Source organism: Vicugna pacos, chromosome 16 (genome assembly GCF_048564905.1).
Source record: "Vicugna pacos chromosome 16, VicPac4, whole genome shotgun sequence".
NCBI lineage: Eukaryota > Metazoa > Chordata > Mammalia > Artiodactyla > Camelidae > Vicugna > Vicugna pacos.
Window position 1 is genome coordinate 6,452,411 of NC_133002.1, and position 22,602 is coordinate 6,475,012.

Genomic DNA, 22,602 nt, shown 5'->3' on the forward strand with positions numbered 1-22,602 from the left:
AAAACCAGATATCTCAAAGAATTTAGCACTTTTCTATGCATGGGAAGATGCAAGAGTCTGGAATCATTCCTTTGATGTGCACCTCAGCTATCCAGGGCCAGTATCCTGTGCTCTCCCATCCTGAGTCCCCTCGAGGCTCACCATCAAGGCAGCTGTAGCGGCTGATGGCTTGATGGCCACAACATCCTTTGTTTACTGATATGACAAGAGTCACTCTTAATAGTGACGTAGTCAAATTGAGCCAGGTTTTCTGATAGTCACTCAAAATATCCCTAACTGACAGACTGCAGCACTGCAAGTAACAGACCCCCTGAAAGTGGAACAGGCTGAGGGCAGGAGCTGAGGTCAGAGTCAGTGAGGACCTCTAGCCAGCACGACAACTGGTTACCCCATGGCCCCTTATATATTCTCGCCAAGGCCATCTGCCTGCCCAGGTTGCCTCAAAGGAAAATTCAAGATATTGAAGACTGATGACTTCTTGCAGCAATCAGTAAAGGCCACTAAGAAAGAGAGTAGCTCACTTTGAAATTGGCTCCTCCAACAGCAGAGAAGGGAAAAAACAGTTTGCTTAAGAGAAGCCCTTTCTGCTTGCTGCCTGCAAGGCAAGCTGATTGAGGAAAAGCAGAATTCTCCACTCCAAGCTGATGTGAGTATAAGCAGAAATGGGAAGACAGGAGACTAGGAAGGAAAAAAAAGTGAGGTCCATAAACAGTCTGATTCACCCCCTTCTCAGACCCCCTCCTTCAGATATTTACTTGTGGACAAAATGAATCATCCTGTTCTCTGTAAAGACACAGGCAGCTAGGCTGCAGTGGGAGGCAGGGAGCGAATTACAGTGCCGCCCACGCTTGTGGCATTGTTTCACCGGCAGAGGGCAGTGTGGAGATAGAAACCAGGGAAATGGAAGTGAGGTGTGAACGCGAAAGGGATGACCAGAGCTCCCAGCGCTGCCCATGAGCGAGCATCCTGTAACCCAGCTCTAGAAGTCACAGTAGCTGACAGATTTTCCGCTTCTAATTATTCAATGGAACTGATCAAAAATAGATCAGAAGCCTTCAAGAACTGGAAGGGAACTGGATTGCCCCTGAAACCCCAAGGCCAGCTCTAAACAGCCGATGACCACATCCCACAGTGGTTCTCAAACTGGCTTGTGCATTCACATTTCAAAATTGCTGATGCCCAAATCCCACCTGAATCCAATTAAATTCATAACTTTGGGGGCGCTCCTGGCTTTGGAGTTTTTAAAAAGCTCCCCCAAGTAATTCTAATGTGAATCCAAAGATGAAAAGCACTGTTCTGCCTTCAAGTCAACACTCCAGCCCCCATCTCCGACAGGAAGTAGGCAGACATCAAGAGAGGGATGCACCCCAGGTAGGGTTTCCAGGTAAAATACAGGATTCCCAGTTAAAATTGAACTTCGGGTACACAACGAGTGATTTCTGTATCAGTATGTCCCAAATATTTCAAGGATGTCCTTATACTAAAAAATTATTCATCCTGTATTTTCATTTGCTAACTCTGGCCACGCTAACCCCCAAGCCTTTCAGATGTGGCTCTGGAGAACACGCTCCTAGAAAGCAGAGTGCAGAACAACAGAGAAGGTGACCAAGGCTCTCAGCCAACTGGCAGGTCGGGCGTCCCTGCTAGACTGTGTGTAACAGGGAAGAACAAATCTGAGTCCATATTAGATCTGTTCCTTTAGCTCTAACCCTGCGCTCCGTTTCCTGTGCTTAGTCATACTGGTTCTGCATCTTTTGTAAAAGAATGTTGCCTATAGCCTGAAATGTACAGGACAGCCCATCTCAAGGCTCTGACTTTTAAGGGTGTAACACCTTTCCATTCATACAGAGATAAAAAGTTGCCTAACAGGGAATAACATCTGTCTTATTGGAGGTTTATAGGAACATCATGACCTGACCTATTCACGACAGGTGCAAGAACAAAGGCTTCTGACATCAAGAAGTTTGTAACAACCAAACATACCACCCTCCCCTTTTTAGTATAAAAGGAGTCTGGATTCTGACTTCGGTAAGATCGTTCTCTAGGATGTTAGTCCTCCATCTTCTCGCTCTGCTGGCTTTCTGAATAACGTTATTTCTTGCCCCAGCACCTCATCTCTCAATGTATTGGCCTGTCATATGGTGAGCAGGATGAGTTTGGACTCGGTAACATATAGGCAGGGCTGGTAAGACTATCTCTAATGTTAGCACTTAGCACAGCACTAAAGTAAGCAACTTAGCATAGAACTCAGCACCCAGTAAGCTCTCGACAAGTATCAGCCATCATCCTCAAGAAAGCTTCATTTACGAAAATGAACTTTGCACAAACACGCATCACCTTGATACTGACTAAAGTAGGAAAACTTCCTTGACCATGCCCATCATGATTTGGTTATAAAGTAATGTGTCAGTTTCAACTTTCCAGGAAAGTATCTCCAGGGAGTTATCTGGTGTCCCTGTAGTACTTTGTCCCTCTTTGCTGGTTTCTGCCCCCTTTCCACATTTCCCTCCTCTTCCCTACGTATTCCTCTCAACCTGTCACTCTGATTAGCTGGGAAAATGAAATCGACAGAGTCATCACAAGGAAAATGAAGGTTTATCTTTTACATAGGAGCCCTCCATATTTTTTTAAATTGAAGTATAGTCAGTTATGATGTGTCAATTTCTGGTGCTAGGCAAAGCTTTTCAATAAGCAGTTTGGTTTGATGTATTTATCTGATACAAGATCTGCCAAGAAAGAGCTCATCACACGGATTGATCCACATACTGAGAGTGAGGAGAACTGAAGAGGAGGGACGAGGGATGGTGAAGAGGAGGCAAGACATGTCCAAGTGGACATTTCAACAGTGGAAATAATTACAAAACTTTAATCGGACACATTGAAGTTAAGGAGGCCCCAGAGTGGCTGGGAGTGGGGTGTGACCCCCAGAAGAGGTGACTTCCAGAGTCCCAGGGTCATTGCCGGGGCTCAGGTGCCTGCTCCCGGGTCTGCGCATAGATGTAACCCCTTCCCTGCAGCTCCCAGGCCACTCAGGCATTCAGCCCCAGGTCAGTGATGGATTCCTGGACCCAGGCCTCACGGGGGTCGGCACAGACCTGCCAGCCTCTTTTGGTTTGGAAGCCGTGGAGAGGAGTAAAAGGTTTACCCACTGAGGAATCTGGCAGGGGAATCCTAGGCCCACTGTGACCCCGCCATCCTTCTCTGCCCCAGACATCTCAGGGCCTGTCCATGTGCTCATATGATGTCCCCTTAACCTTGGGATTCACAGACCTTCCCTGTGTCTCATATGGGGGTCCCCTCGGAAGGCCAACGTCCTGCTCTCACTCCTGCTCTCCTCCCTCTGCTCAGGCGCAGACCCTCCGGGACGGCCTGCAGGCCCCAGGCCAGGTCAGGGAACACTGCCGGGGCCTCTCCTGGTGTCCCGAGCTGACAGGTCTCAGAGAACTGGATCCTCTGAGGGGGTGTCTCACCCCAGACCTCCCCATCTCCTTCCCCAGGGTGGGCAGGAAGACTGTCCCTTACATGACACCAGGCTTGGAGCACTGGCTGCTGGTCTCATAATAGTCATCCACAAGTTTGCGTGGAATCTGCCTGGATGTGTAGGAGGTGAGGTCGGGGTGTCAGCACCAACTGTGAGAGAGAAGACAGAACAATCCCAAGTCATTGTTCAGCGGAAGAGGCCAGCCAGCTGCCCCTCCAGGGTCAGGCCAACCTGAAGGACCACTGGGGGGCGGGGACCCGAGAGGAAGGTGGCATTTCTTCTTCCCCTTGACATTTGGATTTCTGTGTCTCTCTTTCAGTGTTTCTTGTTCTCTGTCTGTCTAGGTTTGGGATTTCTGTGTCTCTTTAAGGAGAATTCAGTTTTCTGAACAAACGACTTCTTTTCTCTCTCACTGGAGTCTCATCTGGATTCATGAAGACAGCCAAGGTCACGCCACCAGGAGCCCGCTGGACACAGATTCCACCTCTTGTCAAAATCCCAGCATGGCCTTATTTTCCCGGGAACCTCCAAAATGGGACTTCCTCCCACTGTCTCCCCGAGCCGGAGGATAGAATGGCTAATACAGCCTGGGAAGGAAAATTCTCCTCAGGAAACAGTGTCTGAAATCTCTCCAAAGGTCCCTACTTAGAGGGCTCAAGCACAAGGCTCAGGCATGGTGGCCGGAGCCATGGTCAGAGAGTGGGGGGACAGGGCAAAAGGAAAGGAGGACAGACTCAGGGGAGGCAGAGCAGGTGCGGGGCAAGAGGACGAGGATCAGGAGAGCGAGGGCAGCCCCAGGGACCTCCACGATGCTGAGCAGCAGGCTGAGAGCCTGAGTGGTGGCTAAGAAGAGTTAAGCCATGGGGACTCCAAGCTGCAGCCTCCTTCTGGGGTCTAAGCCATGACCTCTCTTTACAGGCAGCCTTGGGGGCATTAGAAGATGGAAACTTGGGTAGGCTGAGGAGGCAAGTTTTGATCACAGTGTTTGTATCATGCAGTGAGTTGCAGAAGCCAGGAAGGCTTGGGGTCACCACAAAGGTTCAGACCATTTGCGAGAATGGCTGGGTTGCTTACTTGATGGGGAAATGGTTTGCATGGTGAGAGGAGGTGAGACGCCGGTGTGACCCTGAGACCAGGTTAGGCAGTGCCTTCTCACAAGGGCAGATCTGTGGATCAAGCCTCTCCCCCTCAGAGCTGAACCTTCTGACATCCACCCCAGCTGTTCCCACGGCATAGATGTGATGCAGATGGTAATGCCACAGGGTCTTGAGAAACAATACCCTGGATGGAGACAGCAGAACTGGGGAAGCCTCCACTGCAGAAGGAGCCAGACTGAGGCTGGTCTTTTAGACTTTGGCTCATTCATCAAATATTCACTGACTCTCTACCTTACAATGTAGTGTTAAGTGCCTGACCATTAGCTTTTTTGACTGTAAGTGCCTGACAAACTTTGGATTGCTGAAGCATCCATTTCAAAGACATCCATCCTGAATAAACACATTGCCACCTACTCAGCTGGATAAAGAGCCAGGTTGCCCTAGCCATGAAGTTCTTCTTTTAGAAAGCCCTGGTGGACCTGGAACCCTAGGCACCTCACCCTCACCCCAGTAAAGGCAGAACCCCAGGCCTGAGCTCTGTCTCTCTGACGACCTCACTGCGTGACCCTGGAAGTGCCACCTGTGTTCTCTCCGGGACCTGTGAGCATCAGACCTTGTCTTTTCAAAGTTCCCTCATGGGTGTTGCTGAGGTTCATCTTACAGCCATAACAAGAACCATAACTGGTCCAGCCACAGCACTGGCTCCAGCTGGGGAAATGCCTGTGGAGACCCCCCCCAAGAAGTACAGCTCAGGTGAGTGTCCCCAGGCATTCCTAGCCGACAGCATCACTGTCAACAGGCTGATACTGATGCAAAACAGCTGGTCCCTGGGTTAGCTGGGCTACCACGAATGATGGATCTTAAACTGTATTACCCTTCGAACAGCAAAGCTCTCTACCAGGGATCTGTCCTATGGATATAAACACAAAGGTGAAGAAAGTCATATGCATAACTGTCACAGCTTATTGGTAATAATTAAAAGACGACCTACAATTGAACACATGACAGTATATTCACCTCTTGTAATAAAAATTAGCCCCTAGAAACTGAAAAAGTAATTTTAAAAGGAAGTCCTTTTTTCTCAAAAACCCTAGAATATTTCCTGTTCCCTTATTGTAAAGTCAAGGTGGCATTTCCAGGGTTTGTCTGGCAGCTCAATGATGTCATCAAGGACTCTCTTCTTAAAACATCTCCTTTCCCCCATTATTTTATTGGCTTTTCTGCTTTGAGCTTACTACCTCATGGTTACATAATGGCTGCTACTGCTCAAGTATCACATCTTCATACAAAGTTTCATCCACAGGCATAGGAAGGAGTATAGAAAAAGCAATGTTACTAGTGTTTTAAATTCAAATTGGGTTTGTTTTTTTTTAACATAATTTGTAATGTTAACTGTAGATTACTCTCAAAAGTAGTAAAGGCTAATTTCAAATATATAAAGGACAGAAAAGAATAAAAATGTATTGCATTACACTGAAAGCTGGGTAGGCAGCCTGGCAAGTGCAAGTAAGGATGTGGGAGGTTTTCGTCTACATTATTCCTGTTTTATTATGGCATATATGAATTCTGAGGCATAATATGAATACAATCTATTTCCTTAAAGGTAGGAAAAATTCTATTACCCAAACCTAACTACTGTCAACATTTTGGTTTATTTCTTTCAAGTGCATTTTTTCCTGAGCTTATGACAGTTCTGTTTAACTTACTTGCTTTTTTACCTCTTTTTAATGTGCGTCTGGGAAGGTAGGGGGGTGGGCATTATTGTAATCATGATATGGATGTAATTTTGTACTTTTTAAATTCATACTTAACATTATAAGACTTTTCCAAATCACGCCAGTATTTTTAAGAGCTGACTAATTTGCTCAACCATCAGCCAAGTGCATTAATACTTTCATGCACTATTGTAGTACATTGTCTAACGCGTGTTCATTTCTATACCTTATTGTTAAACCCAGTGATAACATCTTGTAGGGCCCTGTGAATGTTTGATGAATGAAACAGTGATTAAAAAGCTGACCTCATCTCTCTTGTCATGCATATAGCCCAGGTTTCCCCGATTCCACTCTGTCCACCTGGGTCTGGATCAAACATAGCTCAGGCTACTTAAGACTGTGGCATCATGAGCTATGTCACAGTCCAAACACCTGTGAAGGACATTAGACGTGTCTGCTCTGAGGACTGGGAAAGGAAATGGTGCAGTCCATAGATAGATCTGGTCTTCGTAGCAAGAACCAGCTAAGCTTGGTCCCCTGGTGACAACAGCTCCTGGCTTCCCCCCTTATTGGTTAATCATTTCCTTAGAAGCACACTAAGCAACATGATGTCATGGTCCTTTTCACCCAGGTGTGGTTTTAAGTGTGGCTCGTGTACTCAGGGTGCTGTGCCATCACCCATAGATGTCACCCTATGTGGTCAGAACTTGCTGAAACGGAGCATCAGATCTGCTCTGTGGGAGGAAGTGTTAATCTGTGATAAACTGTTAATTCCATGTACTTACAGCTCTAACACTAACATCATCTCATCTCATCTCATCTCATGTCCAAATCATTCCCACACTATCAGCCCCAACAAGGGAGCAACTGATCTCTTTGGATGCCCTGAACCTCCATGGGACCCCAGGGACCCCAGCATGTGCAACTCATAACATGACATCATGCAATAACTTCCCCTCTGGCCATCCCCAGCTTCCAGCTCTTCATGCTCTAGAGTTGCCTGTAAAGGGACAAGGGCATGGGATGGACCCCAGAAGGATGTAGGCAGCAGCAAGCGGCCAGTCCTATCTTGGCTTTGCCCTCTGCCTGCCCAACACCGCCGAGTTCCCCATGGTTGCCCTTGCTGACTGTCTCCCCACGCCAGCCCTCAGCTCACAAGTCCTGTCTGTATCACAAGACTCTCAACCCTCATCCTTTCTTCCTTTTAGAATCATTTCCCAGTGCTCTGGGAGGACACCTGAACCATATCTCTTAAGTCCTGTGGTTGAGAGTCCCTAAGTGAAAGCAAAGAACTTCACGGGTTTCAAGATGTTCTGAGCTTTTCCCAAGTTTTCTCTTTCCTAGTCTCTGGATCTAAAAGGCAGAAGAGGACTAGGACCCATTTTCAGTTGGGAAAATTGAGGCTTAACACAGTCATTGACAAGATGCAAATGCCAAGTCCAGGGATGAGCCACGTGGCAGATTCAGTTCTCCCAAGGAGCTCTACCTTTTGGGTGATGCACATAAGGTGGTGTCTTGCTGGGAAATGTCTTCGTGGACCAGATGGAGTCCCCCAAAAAGACAGAACAAGAGCTCACTGTTCCAAGCTATATTCCTTGAAGACTGAGAATAAGATAGAGGCAGGGATTCAAAACAAAAATTCAAGGTAAAGAAGAAATGCTTATCTTCCTTGGTTCATTTTGTACCCTACTCTGCAGCCCTGAGCACTGACATCTCCACCAGCATCTTGTTGGTCCCCTCCAAGGTACAAAAAAAATAGACTAGACTTTTCCCCAGCTCTTGATTGCCGTTTCCTCGAGGTTAGGGCAGACACCTCACTGCCTGCTGCTTCTCTTCTTTCTCTCCAGATCCATCACAAATTTGATGATCATGGTGACACCCAGAGCCAGTGTTCCTACCCTGGTGTAATATCAGTATTGTTCCTCTTTCCTAGAGACAGGCAGGGCTTTTGAGGGGCAGATAGGTGCAGGTAGTAGGTTTCTTTTTTTCTGTTTTTTTTCCCTCCTTCCCAGGATTTTTTTTTTTTTGCATCTTGCTTGTAAACATTTAATATTAAAAATCAGTAAAAAAAAAAATCAGGTATTTTGCAGTCATTCTATTTGTTGAAGAGGCTGGCATTTGGCTCTTAAACATTAGCCCTTAGGCGCATCAGTGGATTTTCTTTATCATTCCCACACGGTAATGTATGGAGTTTGCTGTCAATTACTTGATCATAGATAAGCTGCATCATACAACACTGGCCATAACATTTTCCCCCTTTGTGATAGATTCTGAGCTGTAGAATGTCTGGTCCAAAGAGTGTGGACATTTTTAAGGTTGCTGACCCTCACCCACTGTTAACTCCAGGCTTCATGGTAGGTCTGTGGTGAGCATTTGACAAATAGACCAATTACTGGACATCTAATCCTTACTTTCACCATTCTTGTACCTCCAGGCTTTCCAATTTCGTTCTTTCCATCTAGGGTGTCGTGAGGCTTGGCTGGGACTTCTTGAGACTCGGTGGCTTTATTACACGTCACAAATACATACTCAGGACAATTGCAGGAGCCCGTCAGAGCACTCTGCTCTGTGGAAGGAGGCTGTGGCTGCTCACTTCACATCGTGTAGAGAGGAAACAGCTAAGCGTTATCCCTGGGGGATGCCAACTCCTGGGCCCCCATCTGGAGAAGCAACTTCCTCACAAGCACCCAGGCGAACTGAACCATTCCTATGGGCGCCCTACACTTCTCTCAGGCAGCCCTGGCTGTACAGCTCACACAGCACGACTACGCTTCAAGTTTCTTGCTTTGGCACCTCCAATTTTTATGCTCCCATAGCCCAGGGCTGCCTATAAAAAGGAAGGGAGATGGCTCAGATCCCAGAGGGAGGCCGGCAGTAGTGAGTTCCAAAGCCCCATCTCAGCTCTCCCCACGCCCTTCTGCCTGCCGGTCCAGCGTCATGAACATCCTGGCGGCGGCCATCTTTGTCCTCCTCTGCACCATGGCCCTCTGCTCCTATGCACAAGGTGAGTCTGTTGTCCGCTTTCCTTTAACAGTTGCTACCCAACTCTGGCCCAAAGCCAAATCACATCTTCCAAGTGCTGTAGACTGAGAACCCCCATGTGAAATGAAAGAACCTCAAATGGGGTTTCAAAATGACATGGTTGTTTTCTTCAAGCGGGCTCAAAAGGAGCCTGTTGATCGGGGCTGCAGGGTGGAGTTAGGAGGGGTTTTAATCCCACTTCTACATGAGAATATTGAAGTCTAACTTATTTTCTTAGTAGCATGTGATAAACTCTAGGTCTATTTAGATCCTGTGGGTGGTGGTAAGTTTCAGAATCACTTCAGCAGCTGCCAAGAATTGTGAAAATCACCCTGCCTTTCACTCAGCTATCTTATGATTTAATTGATCAGAAAAAAAATTTACACAAAGAGGGTTAGGAGAAGGGAGTAGACTGTCTAGAATTTAGTTCCTTGTAACTAATGGAGAGACGAAGCCAAGGGCGAGACTAGGGAAAGTAAAGAGAAATAAACACAAGAGCCAAGTTTCCTTTTCCCTCAAGCCTTTAATTTCCAGTTTCCTTTTCCCTCGAGCCTTAAATCTGAGCTGTCTCTACTCCTCTCGGGCCTGCCTGTGCTGCTGAGTAACTGTTGTTCCTGTTTCCTCGCAGAAAGGGCTTACACCCTACCCACCAGCTGCTTCTCCCAGAGGATCCCCCACAGAAAAGTGGTTGCCTATTTAAACACCAGAAGTGAGTGCCTCAGACCTGGTATCATATAAGTGTCAGTCCTCCTGCTCTGCCCTGGGGAGACACAAGATTGGGGGGTGGGGTCCACAGGTGTCAGAGCAGGGAGCAGTTTGCAAATGGATAAGGAGCCATCCTGGGAAGACCCAGCCCTCTGGGGGCCTTCTGTGCATGCAAGACGCACAGAGAGGCCACTGGGCAGTTTCCTGACCTGGGATGGGGGCTGCAAAGAGCCAGGGAGGATGTGCCCAGAGGTAGAGGGAAAAAGAGGAGAGAAAGAGACAGCAGAAAGGAGGTGGCCTGAGATTATCTCCAAAAATCCCACAGGGATGAAGATGAAGGGGCCACAGGTGGTCAAGAACATCATTACTCATTCTCTATATAATACTCTCCATGACTTCCTCACCAGAAGGGGCCAGGAAACCTGTGCCAGTCCCACTGACAGCTGGGTCCAGGAATACATCAGGGCCCTGAGTGGTCTGGAAGGATCCTGATAGACATGTGGGCAGGTTGGGCAGCAGGGACCTGAACCAGAGGACTGTCCCTGCAACCCCAGAACGTCCTTCTCCTTAGAGTCCCTCTCCCCTCTGCTAACCACATTCTGAAAACCTTCTTTAATTTAGTTAAGCTGTTTAAATATCGTAAATCATTTTATTCATTTGACACTTTCTCTGAAAAATCATATGACAGCCTCTTACTCCCAGGAGATCATACAGTGGCTGACTCATACTTGGTTTGATGGTGAATGACTGTACTCCTGTCTCTAGGTAGACATTGGACCAAATCCATCAACAGATGCTTATGGAGTTTTTATGAGCCCTTTACTCTGTTTAGAATGTCAGAATAACAGGGAGGAGAGTTACAGCTCAGTGGTAGAGCACATGCTTAGCATGCATGAGGTCCTGAGTTCAATCCCCAGTACCTCCATTAAAAAATAAATTAAGAAACAAAAAAAAAAAAGAATAATACAGATTCTTTTTGTTTATTAAGTAAATCTTGGACTTCTGGTTATTCTTTTTTTTTTCCCCCTATCTCTGAAAAATCAGTTTTATTGATTGGAAGGAATAAGAGGGAATGATTAGGGGCATCTGAGTAGGAAGGGGAGGCAAGAGAAAGAGGATAAGTGTCATTCCAACAATATCAGGCTTTGTACCAGGGAAACCTCCCTCTTAGGCTAACAAAGAAGCAAAGTATAAAATGTGAATTTATATGGACCAGGGACATCTACCATTTACATGATACCAAAGCAAAGCATTCAATCATGCATATTTTTGTATTTCCATAAGTTCAACTTTCTTATGAATAAAACTAACAGTTTTTAAGCACTTAATATGAACCACAGCCTGTACTAAGGGATTTACATGCATTGTCTAGTCTTCAAAACATCACTGTGTTGTGTACACTCTGATTATCTCCGTTTGGCATCTGAGAAAACAGAGTTTCGGGGAGCTTAAGAAACTTGCCCCAGGTCACACAGCTAGCAGCATTGTGGTCTGCAGACCAGAGCAAGCCCCACACTCTTAATTAACCACTAGGAAATAGTCTCTATGTGCCCGTGTTCCACCTGAAGCAGATTAACCAGGAACGCACAATTCCCTGGTCAGAGGGAGCCTCAGCAAGCAAGAAGTAAGGAATTGTTGGTTTAAGACCCCAGAGAGAACAAAAATCCCGAGATGTGAGCCTGGCACCAAGGCTCCTTCTAGACTGAGGATGGTTGCAGTTCAGAAGAGGTGGCTGAGGTGAGCTGAACCTTTCACAGCCTTGATGGGCTGGAGGAAAACCAAGTCCAGGCTGCCCAAATGAAGGGACTTTAAGAAACCATCCTCTGTTTGGGCTGATGGTTTAAGAGTAAAAGTAAAGTAGAAGAGAACCATCCCTTGAACAGACAGGAGGCCAGCTTCAGACAACCGGTGGCTTAGAAAATCTCAAACTCTCAAATTTTTAAAAACATGATCCCAGATGCTAATGCCACGATGCCTGAGAAAGAAGCTTGAGCTTTCTGGCAAGAAACTGGAAACTATAATGAGTATCACTGCAGATTTATAAAAGTCAAAAATAAATCCCAGAACCGAAAAATGCAAACACTGAAATAAAACTCAGAGCAGATTCAACACAACTGAAGGAGTATTGGTAAAGTTAAAATTTATCAAAATGGAGCAAGGAGAAACAGAAAAATAAAAAACATACAACAGAGCATAAGAGAACTCAGAGGATAAAGCAGGGAATCTGTCTTCTGGTTAACTGAAGTCCCAAAGTGAGAGGAGAGAGAGAATGAGACAGCAAATGTATCTGAAGAGATGATGGCTAACATTGTTACAAAACTGATGAAAGATATAACTCCGAAGATTCAAGGAGGGAGAGCAGCATCCCCATTGCTATCAATGGGCCAGATTTTATGACAGCCATTCCTACCATCAGTCCTAGCCTACAGAGGAGAGATACCACTGAATTTTTTAGAGATGCTGGTGACCGTCTTACCAGTGAATCCTGATGGCTTTGGTGAATGGTGTGTTTTCTGGGACTTCCCACAGAACATAATCTGGTGGGTCTTTCAGCCTCACACAATGTACCTACTCCAGCATGCCCACTTCCATGGTCATTTCCATCCTTTCCTTCTCCATCTGTCATGGCAATTCAGGTATTGTAACTTCACTCAGCATGAGCCATTGCGTTCTCCAGTCTTTTGGAGCTTTCCTGGCTGCAAATTTGTACCAACCTCTGGGATCCTTGCCAGAAAGTTATAACCCATATCCAGAAAGGGTACCCCCCCAAGTCAGTAAACTCCCCCTTATTCATTCTTGTGTTCTAGCTTCCTTGATCAAGAACTCTCAAAACTCAAACCCAAGGTAGTCTTCCAGCTCAGGCTGGCACATGCTTGCTAAAGTTTGCTGTTCCTTTGAAGAGACTCCTAGACATAGAAAACAAAATTATGGTTGCCAGGGGGGAAGCGGGGAGGGAGGGATAAATTGGGAGTTTGGGTTTGGCAGATACAAAGTACTATGTACAGAATAAACAACAAGGCCCTACTGTATAGCACAGGGAACTATATTCAATGGCTTACAGTAACCTTTAATGAAAAAGAGCATGAAAAATATATATATATATATACGTATAAATGAATCACTGTGCTGTACACCAGAAAGTAATACAACATTGTAAATCAACTATACTTCAATTAAAATTTTTTTTAATTTTTGCAGTTTTTTTGGAGTATAGTCCCTTTTCTTCCTTATCAGAAATATAATTTACTTACATGGGAAGACTGTGTAACAAAAAGACTTGCAAAATACAGATGTTCCTATTTCTACATCAGTAATTAAAATCCTTTGCAAAAAAAAAATCTTCATACCTAGCTGGCTTCACAAGAAATTTCTACCAAATGCTTATGGAAGAGATAATGGAGAAAGGATAGCCTTTTTAACAAATGGTGCTGGAGCAAGTGAACATCCATAGACAGAAAAAAAAAAAAAGAAAAGAACCTTGGGCTTAACTTCACACCTTACACAAAAAATAACATAAAAATTATCTCAAAATTATTATGGAATTAAATGTAAAACATAAAACTACAAAACTTGTTTTAAAAAATAGGAGAAAAACTTTGGGACCTAAGATGAGGCCAAAAGTTCTCAGATTTGACACCAAAACCAAAACCCATAAAAGGAAAAATCAATAAATTGGACTTCATCAGTTTTAAAAGTTTTGCTCTTCAAAAGATCCTGTTAAGAAAATGAAAAGATAAGCTATAATAGGAGAAAATGTCTGCAAACCATGTATTTGACAAAGAACTTGTATTTGGATTATATAAAGAACTCTCCAAACTCAACAGTATACAAATGAACAATCCAATTAGAAAGTGGATGAAAGTCATTAATAGACATTTCAATGAAGAGGATATACATATGGCAATGGTATTGTGATTGGTTTTTTTAATCCTTATTTTTAAAGATGTAGACTGAAATAGTGCAGTAGCAGAATAATGACCCCCTCCCAAAGATGTCCCCGTCCTAATCTCTGGAACTTGTGAATAGGTTACACTACCCAGCAAGGAGGACTCAAGGTAGCTATGACTTGATTTTGAGTTGGGGAGATTATCCTGGATTATCTGGGTGGGCCCAGCGTAATCACAAGGATCCTTATAAGGGAAGCAGGAGTGATGAAATGTGAAAAAGACTTGCCCAGCCATTGCTGGCTACAGACAAGGACTGTGGACAGCCTCTAGCAGCCAAAAAAGACAAGAAAATGGATTCTCCCTTTGAGTCTCAAAAAAAAAAAAAAAGAGACAGCCTTGCAGACATCTTGATTTTAACCCAATGAGACCCCATTTCAGACTTCTGACCTCCAGAACTGTAACAGAATAAATGTGTGTTGTTTTAAGCCACTAAGTTTGGGTAATTTGTTATAGCAGTAACAAGAAGCTAGTACAAATATTCACAGATAAAATGACACTGGTGGTTTTAAAACATGGTCACAATTTCTTTGTCATTGGAGAGGTAGGGATCTAGGTCCCCTTTCCTTGAATCTGGAAAGGCCTGTGGCTGCTTTGACCAATAGATTATGGTGAAAGAGATACAGTGGGACTTCTTTGATCATAAAAAGCCATGCAGCTTCCACCTTAATCACCAGGAACACTCTTCTTACACCCCTATGACTGCCAACTGGAAGGACCACATGTGCACGGCTCCAGCTGACAGTCCCAGCTGAGCCTGTCCTTCAACTGTCCCAGCCCAGACATGTGACCGAGGAAGCCATCTTAGAAGTGGGTCTTCTGGCCCAGATGGTGAGGGTTGTTCTTGAGCTGGCTGCTTGTGATATCATCATTTATATCACATCTGTGTGGTCAGATCAGTTGTGAAAGAACATCAGCCCCTTCTCTGTGGGAGAGAAACAGGCACCCCACAGTTCATATCTGTCCTTGCAAGGAGGCCTGTTGCAACACCAGCTCCAGATTGCCCACTAACTAGGGAAACCATTTCTTCAGAAGAACCTCAAAGAGCAAACAATTTCATCGGAAGTGTCACCAGCCAATGGAGAAACTGAGCCATTCTTACAGATACTTTGAACCCCTCTGTTAGCCAAAAGATGTTGACAACCCTGGGTTGTGCAACTCAAAGCATGATACCAACACCATGATTAAAATATTCCCCTCCAGTCACCCCTGGTTTCCATCTTCCAATGCCACGGGGCTTTCTACAAAGAGAAATAGTAATGGCTTGAACCCATTCTTTCAGAAGAGGTCTCTCTTTCAAAAGGGTCCAGACTATCCTATTCTACTAAGTGGTTCAGAGAGAAAGAGAAAGAGAGGTTAATTTCACTTTATAGAGAAGATAATTTAGTTCACCAAATAATTGGCAAGAGACATACCCCAGGCACACTCATTTCCCATTGGTACAGGGAAGTTTAGATTCATGTAAGCTATTCCCAAGAGCCCTATTGTTTTGGTGACATAAGAAATACACCAGGCTTGATCTCTACTGTTTTGTGACATTGTGGGCTAGATGAAATTCCCTCTCCCAAAAAATGGAAGACCGGATAGGGCATTTTAATAAGCCAAGTCCCCTGAAGAGTAAGAATAAAAGCCAAAATGGAGATATAGGGGGTGAGGGGAAATTTTCTAGGAATAAAACACATGCCCGAGTTCATTTGAGTTCCTCAATTTTAAGAAATGTTATGTCTTTCTAGTTCCTTCTGAACTTTTTGGGTGTGAGAGGCAGGAAGGAGTTGATTTTCTTTGGCTTTTGAATGACTCAGTGTCTTGCTGGCCCTTCTCTTACAGTGGGTGTTGACTCCCCAGCCTCCTGCTCCTTCCCGTACACCCCTCTGGATGACCCCTCAAGATTTTGTAGCAGCCTATTATGAGACCAGAGCCAGTGCTCTAAGCCAATGTTCCATAAGGGCCACTCACTCTGCTGGGATGAGAAACTGGGAAACTGGGAGGGGAGGTGCCCACATAGATATAGGGAGGTAGATTGGGCACCATCCTGGAAATACTGTCTCTGAGCCCATCACTGATACAGAAGAGACCCTGAGGGGTTTTCTGAGTCAGTCCAGGACCAGCTTTCCAGCAGAGAACCAGAAAGAGTTGGCCAAGTGCAAAAAGAAGAGAGCAGGAGGAAGGGGAGAGGGACAACATAGGGATAGGGGAGTAAGAGATACAAACTATTATGTATAAAATAAACTACAGGGATATATTGGACAACACAGGGTATCTAGCCAATATTTTACAATAACTATAAATGGAATATAACCTCTAAAGAAAGTGAATCACTATATGGTACGTCAGTAACTTACATAATATTGTACATCCAGTATAATTCAATAATAAATAAATAAATGCTAAAAAGGAGAGAGAACAGGAAGAAAGCTGTATGAGATCCCCACGAGACATTTAAGAAAACTAGGGGCCCTGAGGTATGGGAGCCGATTGTTAAAAAAGAGACAGACCCTGAGATTCAAGTCATAAAGAGGGATGGAGGGACCACCATGGCCCAGAAATTTCCCTGCTGCTGATGTCCTTAATCATTCTGCCATTCTTCATAGACTCCAAACTAAAAGAGACTGGCTGGTCTGCGCCAACCACCCCAGCGATGCCTGGATTCAGGAGAACATTAGAAACCTGGAGCTGAATCTGATGGTCCCAGAAGGAAAGAGCCAAATCCATCAGTAGATTAGGAAGCAGGGAACTTAGCCAGAAGAATGGGACCTGGCGGCTCTCTTTTAGGGTCTAAACCCCACCTTCCAGTAAACCAAGCTCTGGAGTCTTCCATGTTTAAATTTTAATTTATTTAAATTATGTCATCTTGATTACTGATTTCCAATTTTGAATTGTTTTCTACTGAATGTTTTCTCTAAGAAGTCACATAGTATATACTGATTCAAGTTGATGTTGAATGATTGTGCTAAATCTTTCTAGATATTGGGTTAAGTCCGTCAACAAACAAGAATTTACAAATACTCATTTTTCAACAAATATTTGCTCTTTGTATTATATTATGACCCTTTGAATAACAAAGATACTTTCTTTATTTAAATAGAAGCCTCGGACTTCTGGCCATTGTGTTGGTTGGCCATTGTGTTATTGATCATCAATAATACTGGTTGGGAAGAGAGAAATGGGAAGTTTAGGAAAATTGCAGGAGTGAGAAAAAACAGAGAAGAGAAAACATGCCACTTTAATGACATTATGCCTCACAATGGAGATGGCATCCTGGAAAGCCAAAACCAAACTTAATACGTTATAAATTAAACCATAAATATATATTCCCTAAAATAAAATCAGTACTTTACATGAACATGAAGGAACAAACGTTCCTTCATGTGTACCTTTGTTTTTTAAAATAAACCAAGCTCTCTTGAGAATAATAACTTACATTTATTGGGAGTTTAATATGAATTAAGAATTTGAATTAAGAATTTCCATGCATTGGCTCCTTTATTCCTCAAGATGTTACTGTGAAGCAGATACTGTTGTTCCCCTAGTTGATAGATGAGACAGAAGTTCGAAAGTTTAAGGTTAACTTCCTTATGGCTATATATTTAGCCCTGTTGGGTAAACCTAGGTCATTCGTGTCCCATGCTTTTCACCATCAGATCCCTGTCTCTCAAGGTGTTGTTCTACCTGGAACAGATTTAACCTGACATTCCCTGTTCCATGATACTGATACTTTGCTTCCAGCTAACCAAGAGATCATCCACTTGGGTGGGCAAAGGCAAGATAATTCAAGTCCCTCTTCCTCCTATGGCATCTTCGCTTTGCTCACGCTTATCAAATGAAAGTCAGAGTGCAGGCAAAGTCTCTCTGCTTGGCATCTCTCTCCCATCCCCTTACCCCTATTCGGGCATACTCAGGGCACATCAGCAAATATACTGTCTATGTTGAATCTACCAGGTATTGAGAAGACTCTCTCCTTCCTTGACGGCACCCCCAATCTCTACAAATATTTCCCTTGGAGCTCTCTCATCTGCCTTGATGGTGAAGGGAGTAATGAAGCAGTAACATTCCCTGCCCTGGGCAATGATTCTCTCTTCTCCCTTCTTTTCAATCCCCTGCTTCAGTAGACTGGAGGGATGGAAAGAGGTATATTTGCCACGTCAGGGGATATCATATCTGAAGTGGGTCTATGAAATGGTCTTTTTTTTTTTTATTGAGTTATAGTCATTTTACAATTTTGTGTCAAATTCCAGTGTAGAGCACAATTTTTCAGTTATACGTGAACATATATATATTCATTGTCACATTTTTTTTCGCTGTGAGCTACCATAAGTTCTTGTATATATTTCCCTGTGCTATACAGTATAATCTTGTTTATCTATTCTACATTTTGAAATCCCAGTCTGTGCCTTCCCACCTCCCTGCCCCCTTGGCAACCACAAGTTTGTATTCTATATCTATGAATCTATTTCTGTTTTGTATTTATGTTTTTTTTTATATTCCACATATGAGCGATCTCATATGGTATTTTTCTTTCTTTCTGGCTTACTTCACTTAGAATGACATTCTCCAGGAGCAACCATGTTGCTGCAAATGGCATTATGTTGTTGGTATTTATGGCTGAATAGTATTCCATTGTATAAATATACCACAGCTCCTTTATCCAGTCATCTGTTGATGGACATTTAGGCTGTTTCCATGTCTTGGCTACTGTAAATAGTGCTGCTATGAACATTGGGGTGCAGGTGTCATTTTGAAGTAGGGTTTCTTCTGGGTATATGCCCAGGAGTGGTATTCCTGGGTCATATGGTAAGTCTATTCCTAGTCTTTTGAGGAATCTCCATACTGTTTTCCACAGTGGCTGCACCAAACTGCATTCCCACCAGCAGTGTAGGAGGGTTCCCCTTTCTCCACAGCCTCTCCAGCATTTGCCATTTGTGGACTTTTGAATGATGGCCATTCTGACTGGTGTGAGGTGATACCTCATTGTAGTTTTGATTTGCATTTCTCTGATAATTAGTGATATGGAGCATTTTTTCATGTGTCTTTTGATCATTTATATGAAATGGTCATTTTTGAATGAGACAACAGGATATATTCCAAACAACATCTTATTAAATTACACCGAAAATTTCAGGAAGATGGAGGGGAAAATAAAGGAGAGTAACTACTCTTAAGATTATACCAGAACTCTGCAACTTAGATAGGAAATCACAGCTTGGGTCCCAGCTTTAGAAAAGATAGACACAACTCATATCATTGGTTAGCATTCCTCATATACCAAGAAAAAATAAGAAAAATGACATATTACCTACTTAAGGGTATTGAACACATAATTTTGCTTCTCAAAGAAATTAAAGCTTTTTCTTTTCCCATTATCTTTCCTTACTACTGTTAGAATTGAAAATAAATGTTCACCCAGGGGAGGTCTTGGTGATGCTGAATATAGCAGGTAGCCAGGAACAGGGCTCAGCTCATAGTACTCATTCAATAATTGTTTACAGAATAAATGAAAGAGTAAATGGGTGAACTGATGAATGAACAAAGAGTGTTAATGGAACAGGTAGAAAAGAGAAAGCAAAATGCTTGGTCTCCAGTTTTTATTTGTCCCTTCTCTGTCCATTAGAGTCTAAAAGGGCATAATTCCCAGGGATAAGAAGAAACTGAAGCCCAAAATGGGTAGCTAGATTGCATGGTGTTTCATTCCTTGGCTTGGATGAAGTCCTTTCTAGCAGCTGAGATGACTTACAGTGGAGACTGATACTCTGTGGATTCTAAGGCAGAGAGGTTGTAGTATGTAAGAGGAACAAACCTGTTACTTCTTGAAACACCACTTAGAAAAGGAACAGGAAAGAAGATGATTCTATGAACTTGAGAGGGGTCTGCCACCTCGGTTTTGGGCAAGATGGTATACATAGGCAAGTCTTGTTAAGAAACTTTTTGTTAGCACTTTTAAAAGGAAGTGCTCACTGCAAGTCAGCATGGATGCAGCTAGGGCAAGTGAGGCTGGACCACCTCTACTTCCTCCTCTAGCAGCAACAGATATCCAAGGAACAGGGGGCTAGAAGAAGCTGTAGACCAAAGCTCTGATCTCCAGCATTTAATAGAAGTATCCTTGATCTGCTGGGAAAACAGTAAAATTCAGTAAATGGATGTACAATCTGTTGCGGGGCTGGCACGTTGTGATGTGTGCCGATGCAAAAACAAAGACAACGATTTGACCCCGAAAAATCCCTTGGAGCCTTAATCCTCCCCAACTTCCCCTCCCCCACTCTAGCCTGTCTCCTTTGAATAGAGAAGTAGTCGGTTAAGCATGAATAAAGCTTCGGGAGAAGGTGCATGTTGCTTACCAAAGCACGGAAGGCAGATGACTCAGAGTCACCAGGAACTTAGGTTCAAGAGCCTGGAGTCAGCATAGGGACCCAAGTGCTAATATGAGTCAGCTTCTTCCACCCTCCTGCCCCTGTGTGTCCCCCCACATCCTCCACAACCTGATGTTCTGCTAACCAAGGGACAAAGGCCACTGTCTGTCACCTACCCAGTCCTGTGCACACCCAGTAGCCCACAGGAAGCAGGGAGGAAGAAGACAGTCATCAGAGGCATCCACGACATGCCCCTCCATCTCTCTGAACTTACAAAGAATGGGGAAAAGCACTGCTCCTCACTTAGGGTCCTGTTTGTTGGGAGAAATCAGGCAGCTCAGAACCTCTCCATCCACCTACCGGAGGGAGACTGAAGTTGAAGGGGGAGGAATCCATGGTCTTCTCTTCCTTGCTTTCCTTAAAGCAACGGACAAGTGTTCCTGCTACATCCACCCACCTGCTCTCCAGAATATAGCTACCCACAGCCCCACGGGAATAGGAGCCACACTGGCTCGCTTTGTCACTACCTGCAGGGTCCATACGGATGAAATGGGATGCAAACTGTTGAGTGAGCAGACCCAAAGGACCTGGACAATGGAGCTCACCTCCTTTCTCTCCAGTCACGGGCTCCTCTGCCTACTCCTCAAATGCAGCACACACATTCCCCTCTCCAGGTCTCCGCCCTTGCTGTTCCCTCATCCAGGACACTTCCCCTGATCTGTGCAGGTCTGGCTCCTCCTCCACAAGCAGGTGCCAGCTGAAATGATACCCGCTCTGAAGAGACTCTCCTGACTGGCTTATTCCTCCATCCATGGCTCTCCATCCATTCCTCTCCACAGCTAACCTCCACTCAACCCTCAGGCGCTCTCCATCACATCGCCTTGATTTACTTTCTTCCTACCTTTTTAAAAAATTATTGAAGTATAATTGATTTACAATGTTGTGTTCATTTCTGGTGTACAGCATAGTGATTCAGAATATATGTATATCAGATTCTTTTTCATTATAGGTTTTTACAAGATATTGAATATAGTTCCCCGTGCTCTACAGCAGGACTATTTTACACATAGTAGTCTGTATCTGCTAATCCCAAACTCCTACTTTATACCCCCACCCTTTCCCGTTTGGTAACCATAAATTTGTTTCTATTTTCTTCATATCTTTGAACTCCACCTCCTACTACCTTGTCTGTCTGACTTCCTCACTACAATCTCAGCACCTGAAAAGCAGAAGCCTTGCTTTCCTTGTCTGCTTCTGTATCCCCAGCACCTAGAAAGTGCCTGGCACACTGTAGCAGCTCAGTTGACTTCTACTGAATGAATGGACATCAGCCCTGACATTAAAGGAAGATTTCACTCCCTTAGATTATGTCCCGTACTCCTTTCAGTAACCATGTAAAGCTTTAAAAGCTTAAGGAAATTCCTTTGAAGTTCCGCTAGCTTATAATTGGTAGACTCTAGGACTAAAACACGCGCTCTGATTAGATCAAAGGTTCCTGCTCTTTCCAACAGAAGAGGGGGTTAAAATTTTATTTTTAGTAGGAGAATATTTTCTTTGCAAACAAACTGGAATCCCATTATACAAAATTGATCAAAACACAGGTGCTTAGAACCACGATAAGGTATCACCTCACACCATTAATATGGCAACTCTCAAAGATACAGACAATAACAAATGTTGGTGAAGATGTGGAGAAATTGGAACTCTTGGGCACAGTTGATGGGAATATAAAATGGTGCAATGGCTGTGGAAAACAGTGCATCTGGAACTATTAAAAAAGTATATTTTTTAGGCAGTTCCTGAAGAAATTAAAAATGGATTTACCATACGATCCAGCAATCCCACTTCTGGGTATATATGCAAAAAAATTGAAAACAGGGTCTTAAAGAGATATTTATATGCTCGTGATCATCGCAAAATTTATTCACAACAGCTAAAAAGTGGAAGCAGCCCAAGTATCTGTGAACAGATGGATGGATAAGCAAAATGTGATTCTATGCACACAATGGAATATTATTCAGCCTTCAAAAAAGAAAGGGAATTATGACATAATGCTACAAAATGGATGAACCTTGAAGACACTATAATAAGTGAAATAAGCCAATCACCAAAATACAAACTCTGTATGATTCCACTAATAGACAAGGTACCTCGACCAGCCAAATTCATAGAAACAGAAAGTAGAACAGTGATTTCCAGTGGTTCGGGGAGGGGAGAATGGGGAGTTATTGTTTAATGGGATAGAGTTTTAGTTTTGCAAGATGGAAAAAGTTCTCTGGATGGATGGTGGTGATG

At 43.9% G+C, this 22,602-nt stretch overlaps 1 protein-coding gene across 1 annotated transcript in view; it reads right to left on the reverse strand.

The window, feature by feature from the left end:
- The window catches only part of LOC102535275 (C-C motif chemokine 4), a 68,101-nt gene that overhangs the window by 29,246 nt on the left and 16,253 nt on the right, over window positions 1-22,602 (reverse strand). The window lies entirely within an intron of this gene.